Below are 7,552 nucleotides of genomic sequence, written 5' to 3'. Positions count from 1 at the left end.
AGAGAGAGAGAGAGAGAGAGAGAGAGAGAGAGAGAGAGAGTGTGTGTGTGTGTAGGGCAACTACTCAAGGTGGGTAGGATGCTAGGGGCCTGGGTTACCCAGGGAAGGCCCTGGGTTTGAAAAGGGCCCCAGACGAAGCCAGGATTGCTGAAGACAAGCATGTGAGTCTTGTTGGACCTCACCGGGGTCCAAGGTGTCAGTTCACCCCTCTGCTCCCCACCCAGGTCGGGGCAGGTCCAGAGCTGCAGCATGATGGGGAATTTCAGGCCCTGGAGGTCTTCCCACTTGTCACCTCTGTTTCTTCTTCTCTGCCCATGTAGCACACATTCTGAAAGGCTCAGAGTTCTTTCATTCAACCTCCTTTCTTCCTATTTTTTCTTATTGTCTGGCTCTTTCCTGCAGAGGGAAGGAGAAGAGCTTGGTGTAAACCTTGACTCTGAGCTGAGGGCTCAGATGCTGGCTGAACTTCTCATTTGCACCAGGAGTAGGAAGAGTGGACAGCCCAGCACAGAAGCAGCTCTCTGGCAAACAGCTTCCTCTGTAGGCCTCATGCCCTCCAACCGCAGTGCCCTCTGGCCTTGTCACACTGCAGGTAGGGGACAGAACTAAGGAGCATCTCCACAAGCACCTGGCTGTAGTGAACTGAATAGTGTTCCCCCAAAAGATATGTCCAAGTCCAAACCCCTAGTACCTGGGGATGTGACCTTACTTAGAAATAGGGTCTTTGCAAATGTAATTAAGATAGTACTTGTCTTAGTCCATACAAGCTGCTAAAAGAAAAAAAAAAATCACAAACTGGGTGGCTTATAAACAGCAGAATGTATTGCTCATAGTTCTGGAGGCTGGGAAGTCTAAGATCAAGGTGCCAGCAGGTTCAGTGTCTGGTGTGGATTTGGATTTGCTCTCTACTTCACGGATGGCACTTTTTTGCTGTATTTTTACATGGTAGAATGGGATAGTTAGCTCCCTGGGGTTCCTTTTTTTTGTTTTTTTGAGTCAGTGTCTCATTGTGTTACCCAGGCTGGAGTGGCCCAATCTCGGCTCACTGCAACCTCTGCCTCCCAGATTCAAGCAATTCTACTGCTTCAGCCTCCCGAGTAGCTGGGACTACAGGCATGCACCACCATGCCTGGACAATTTGTGTATTTTTTTAGTAAAGACGGAGTTTTGCCATGTTGGTCAGGCTGATCTTGAACCCCTGACCTCAGGTGATCTGCCCGCCTTGGCCACCTAAAGTGCTGTGATTACAGGCATAAGTCTATGTGCCTGGCCTCTGGGGTCCCTCTTACAAGAGCACTAATCCCATGAGGACAAAGCCCCCATGAACTCATCATCTCCCAAAGGCCCTACCTTCTAACACTGTCATATGGGGGATCCAGTTTCAATGTATGAATTGTATAGAAAACATTCAGACCACAGACATAAGGATTTCAAGATGAGATCCAGGGTGGGCCCTAAATTCAGAGACTGGCGTCCTTATAGGGGAAAGGAAAGGGCGATGTGAGACACAGGGGAGAAGACTATCTGAAGAAGGCAGGCGGAGCCGCAGAGATTTAGAGTTATGCAACCCCAGCCAAGAAACACCACGAACCACCAAAAATTAGAAGAGGTAAGCAATTCTTCCCTAGAGCTTTCCCATAAAGACAGTATGGCCCTGCTGATTTTGCAGAAAAGGGAAACTGAGGCACCAAACTACGTCAGCACTCCCTGGGCATGGGAGACTGGGCGCACAGCAGCACCAGCCGGGGTAGGGATGGTGCTGGAAGCTGATGCCCTGTCCCCCAGCTGAAGCCTTCCTACGGCCTCCCTTTGGTGCTAGGGATGGTGCTGGAAGCTGATGCCCCGACCCCCAGCTGAAGCCTTCCTACGGCCTCCCTTTGGTGCTAGGGATGGTGCTGGAAGCTGATGCCCTGTCCCCCAGCTGAAGCCTTCCTACGGCCTCCCTTTGGTGCTAGGGATGGTGCTGGAAGCTGATGCCCTGTCCCCCAGCTGAAGCCTTCCTACGGCCTCCCTTTGGTGCTAGGGATGGTGCTGGAAGCTGATGCCCTGTCCCCCAGCTGAAGCCTTCCTACGGCCTCCCTTTGGTGCTATCCTTTCACTCAGCCCCTCCAGGGCCAGAAAGCGTGGCCCACCGCAGTGTAGGAGTGCCCACGGCCCCAGACCTCTGGCTGGAACCACCCCCTCGGCTGCACCCTGAGGAGACAGTTGCCTCCTGCTCCCTCTCCAGTGGCAGTGAGGTCAGTGCCAAGCTCACACCCTCCCAGAAGTGATTTCATGCCCCATAGGATGGGCAATCAAAAATAATAGACACACAGCAACCTGCCTGGGGCCTGCCGCTGCGGCGGGCAGCTGCTGAGGTGGTTACCGGAAAGATAAACCAATTCCCGGCCCCGGTGGGGAGAAATAACAGCATCAGCAAGGAGCAGGAGCTTCATCTTAGTCTGCAAAGCCCCAGCCAATACGTGGGCTAAAAATAAGCTCCTCTCCCAGCTGCAGCAGCATCCTCCCTTTCCTGACATGAGCTGGCCACGTGGGTTTCTCAGACTCTCGTGGGTTTCTCATGTCCAGGCAGGTGTCTGTCTGCTCAGTGGCCTTGCCTCAGGTCTGGCTGGGGTGGCCTCAATGCGGGGAGCACAGGCTGCGGAATGAGCCTAGGTAAAGGGTATGGGGACCTTCTGACTCCTCCGGGCTCCCTGCAGGGCCTTGGCTCGGTCATGCAGCCCCAGGCTGCTTCCTGTCTGTGCTGAGCATCTGACTGTCACTGCTGAAGGACATTCTGAGTGCGGTGCCGGAGCTAGGCACCCGGGGCCATCTGTCTGCACTTGGTGGGGAGGCGTGTGCAGACCTCTCGCCGTGACTAGCTCTCTCTGGGCATGGTCTGTGATCCACAGAGAGTAGACCCCGGGTGGGCCTGTGTGTCCAGTATGTATTACATGTGCCTCCAAAAAAATGAGTTGGGAGAGGTGGGGATGGTTAATGGGTACAAAAAAAAAAAATAGAAAGAATAAATAAGACCTACTGTTTGATAGCACAATAGGGTGATTATAGTCAATAATAACTTAATTGTACATTTTAAAATAAAAAGTGTCATTGGATTGTTTGTTACTCAAAGGATAAATGCTTGAGGAGATGGATAGCCCATTCTCCATGATGTGTTTATTTCACATCAAATGCCTATATCAAAACATCCCATTTACCTCGTAAATATATACACCTACTACATACCCACAAAAATTTTAAATTTTTTAAAAAAGAATGAATCTGGTTTAAAGCAAAACAAAGCAAAGAACCAACATTTTAGTAAGGAATTGTGTAAGTGAGTATTCTGCAGAACACCCACCTTGGGTAGGGTTTAGGAGGGGGATTTATCTCAATTCTGCTGCCATCGATGAGAAAACATTTTAATAATGCCTCTTTCAAAATAGAGTCAAAATATGAGCCTCACAAAAATATTTCTTATATTGTTTTTTGTCACATGCTGCATGAACTCTCAGGGGGACCCTTTTGTCTCCCCACTTTGGGATCATGCACACCCAAGCTCCCACTTGCCCCACATCCTGGGTCCAGCTGGCTTCACGTTTGCAACGTCTCTTACATGGAGAACCCCCAAAGTCTCCTCACCATCTTCCTGCCTTCAGCAGCTGTCTTCCTCCCCTTTGAGAACTAGTCAGTCCACTCTCCAGCTTAAAAAAGTTCAAAAACTTCTCCCACTGCTGGACTTGACCCTTTCTAATCTGTGGTCAACCTCCTGCTTCACCTATGCCTGCTCACACATCTTGTTCCTCAGCAAAGGAGACTGTATGGGGTCCACTCAATGCTCCTCATTTCTTCTTGCCCCCATGCCTTTGCTAAAGACAGTCCCCACTTCCTAGTACACCCTGTCCACCTTCATTGTCTCTTGAAATTCTACTGTATTTTCAAAGCCCAGCCTGTGTGTTACTCTCTATCCCCCATTCTTCTCAGAGAAGAACTGGCCAGTCCCTCTCCTTGGGTCTCCCTAGCACTTTCGACGGCTTTGTCACAGTGCCTACATTTCTTGTTATTGTTAGTTTCATGTGTATCTCCGTGGCTGGATGGCCCAATCCTGAAGGTCTGACAGAAAACAGTGCCTGGCACATAATAGGTGGCTAATAAATGAAGCCAAACAGCAGCTGACCTGCAGACCCGTAATACAAATGCTTTTTATTGCAAGCCACTGAGATTTTTAAGAGTGCTTTATTACACAGCCTTGTCAACCCAAGAGCTGACTGAGACAAATTGCCCAGGGAGCCTGGGGCAATATGGGACTGCACACTTAGCACTGGCAGAATGCTATTCCAAAGGCATGGTGGGGTTGAGTGCGGGTGTTGGGTGTGAGGTAAGGTTGCTCTCGACATGGTGGTAGAGGGCTGATGTCACGTCAGACTACCCAGGTTGAAGTCCTGGTACTGCCACTTGCTGCTGTGTGTGTGTCTCTGGGCGAGTTACCCTCTCAGCAACTCATTTTTCCTTGTCTATAAAATATGAATCATAATACAAGGATCTGTCTCACAGGGTTGTCGTGAGACACAGGGGAAACCATGCTGAGTCCAGTGCCTGGCACACAGTGGGTGTCTGCTCTCAGGGGTCATGCATCATTAGGAGTGACTGTCATTGGCTCCTCCCTCCCTTTGTCCAAACTGCCTGCTCCCTGCCCAGTTCTGTGCAAGGTGTGTGTGTCTGTTGAGAGAAGCTCAAAGTGGGGGGTGATATTTCTCTGCTCATTTTCCATGTTTCCTCCTGAACTCCAATGTTTCACGAGGGGTTGGTAGTGGCCTGTCCTATCTTCCCCTAGAACTGCTTAGCGTGACTCCAGCTGTTCTCCATAGAGCGAGGACAGGAAGTCACATCTCAGAAAGCAAGGGATGGGAACAGCAGTGACAGTGGTGACTTCATTCTCCTGGCTTTTATGGGCCATGTGAACCCACTTCCAGGACCACCAGTTTCTAGAGATGGACAAGAGTCTGGAAGTGTCCACAGTCACCTCCTTGTCGGTGACATCAGCAGATAGTCATTCTAACCACATTCCCAGGAAACAGGGACTGTGGGGATTCAGGGATGGGAGTGGCATAGACCCTGCCTTCTGGAAGTTTCTGGTGTGGCTAGGGTGGCCAGAGGGACATAGAAATAGCTGAGCGGGTCACAGCATCGTGTACGACAGGACTCTTGAAACTGCCCAGCAGAAGGGTCCTTGAAAAAGGGACACCAGAATCTCCCAGGAAACACCTGCAAGGCCTGGCACGAGGGCAAAGGCTTGAAGAAATGAAGAGGGTGGCTGAGGTGCCCGGGCTCCCCTGGTCTTGCTGCTGTCCTTCTCCTGATGGTCCACCTGTTGCCACCAAGGGACCACAGCAGCTGTTCTTTCACTGGCTCTTCCTAGGAGGGAGCAGCCCTCCCCAGCAACCTCCTTCCAAGGTGGGTTGCCAATGGTTCTCAGAGAGACCCCTCCTGGGCTGCCATTTCCCAGGGATCTCAGCACCCCAAAGCCAGAAATGGGGATGAGGGATGAATCACTCCTGTAGATCTCTGATGCTGGCATGAGTGGGCGAGCCCTCAGCTCCCTGGACTCCTGCCCACCTCTGCAAACGCAGGAGGAGATAGGATGATGGCAGAACATCTGGGCTGGAAAACTGTCAGGTGAGGAGGGTGGGGCATCTGAACAGACAGGTTGAGTAGCTTGCCCAAGGCCACACAGCTGGTGAGTGGTGAGGCCTGATGCTAGGTGCTCAGTAGATTCCCCAGGAGTGACTGGAGGTGGGAGCATTAGAGGCAAGACTAAGAGAGCCTTGGGAAGGAGACAAACAGAGACACCTCCAGGCAAACCAAATGGACTAAAACTAACAGAGGCACCTGGCGCTGACAGCAGATGCCAGGCCAGGGGAGATAGGCTGGACACGGAGGCGGAGGAAATGCTCTTCTGAAAATGATGCTGAAGGCTAGGGAAGAGAAGAACCCTAGAGAGACAGATGGAGAGGAACCAACAGACGGGACTGCTGTCCCTCAGGGCCCTGGCTCTCTCACCACGCAGCCACTAAGCTTGAAGGGAAGCATGTGGGGTACTCGCAGTGTGGGGGATGGGGCAGTGAGGGCCGCGTCCTGACCAGAATTGCCCAGGCTCATGGTGAGAGGAGCCAAGTGCAGTGGGGGCTGCTGGCCAGGCCTGGGAGCTGAGGTTTTGGCTGCCACTTGCCTACCATGGACACCCCCCACCAAAATGCCTCTCTTTATCAGGACCAATAGACACAACCTCAGGGCCCATTTTCGAGGGGTTTCAAACCACCTGGGCAAATGTTCCTTCTGTGGGTGGGCAGCCCAAACGGCAAGGCTTTGCACAGCTGTCCCACCCAGCACAGCCCTGCAGCCTCACAAAGGCAAGGGCACGGGCTCCTGTCACACCTGAGAGCTGTGGCTGGTGTGGGGTGGGGAAGGCCAGGAAGGACAGGAGGGCAGTAGCAGGTCAAGCCAGAACCCTAAGGCCTGCACCTGCAGCCTGTGTCCCAACCTCACAGTGTCCTGAGACCGTTCAAGCCCACTCACTCCTGTCTGGCAGCCAGCCTTGGATGTCACAGAGCATCACTCCCCATGTCCTCAGCCAGCACCACTGTCTGGCCTCGCCAGCCACAAAGGGCCACCCAGGTTTGAGGGGAGAGGACATTGACTCCTTCACGTCACTCAAGGTCACACTGTAAAAAGAGCAGATGAGATGGGAGATAGCATTGTAGCCATCGCCGGAGTGTGTAATCTGCCACACCAGGCTATGCCCACAAGACAGGTAGCCCCTCCTTCCATGTTCCAATTATCATGAGTCCCCAGAATGCCTTCCTCCAGCATCTTAGTCTATTTCCTGCTACTACAACGGAATACCACAGATGTGGTAATCTACAATGAAAAGAGGTTTACTTGGCTCACTCATCTGGAGGCTTCCACCATATCCAAGACCAAGGGGCCACATCTGGTGACAGCCTTCTTGCTTCGTCGTAACATGGCAAAAGGCATCACACTGTCCTGTTGCCACCAAGGGACAGAGACGGGGAGAGAGATGGGGAGAAAGAGACAGGAAATCAGGCTAAACTTATCCTTTCATCAGAAGCCTACTCCTGACATGATGACATTAATATATTCACGAGAGTGAGCCCTCATGGCCTCTTAAAGGCCCCAGCTCCCAATACCATCACAATGGCAATGAAATTTCCACAAGAGTTTTGGAGGGGGCATTCAAATTGTAGCAGCCAGGTATATCTGTGAGTGTCCCAAAGATACTCCATGTCTCGTTGTCCTGTGGGAAATGACCTCAATGCAATGGTGGCCTCTGTACGTCAGCATCCCAGAGGTCACAAGACAGGGACGCTCATAGATGAAATGATGATTCTCAAATGACACGGCTTATTAAACCAATTAAAAACACACAGCAGGAAGCAAGGGGAAAGAGAAGGGTGAGTGAGCACACAGGCTAGGGTGCCCCTGGGGTGAATAGAGCACACACACCCCTGACTCCTGGGTGCACGAGGTTCCCATGACCTGTTCCTCTCTGCTG

This window comes from Rhinopithecus bieti, unplaced genomic scaffold (assembly GCF_001698545.2).
Source record: "Rhinopithecus bieti isolate Rb0 unplaced genomic scaffold, ASM169854v2 scaffold_26131, whole genome shotgun sequence".
Lineage (NCBI taxonomy): Eukaryota > Metazoa > Chordata > Mammalia > Primates > Cercopithecidae > Rhinopithecus > Rhinopithecus bieti.
This window is presented reverse-complemented; position numbering follows the sequence as displayed.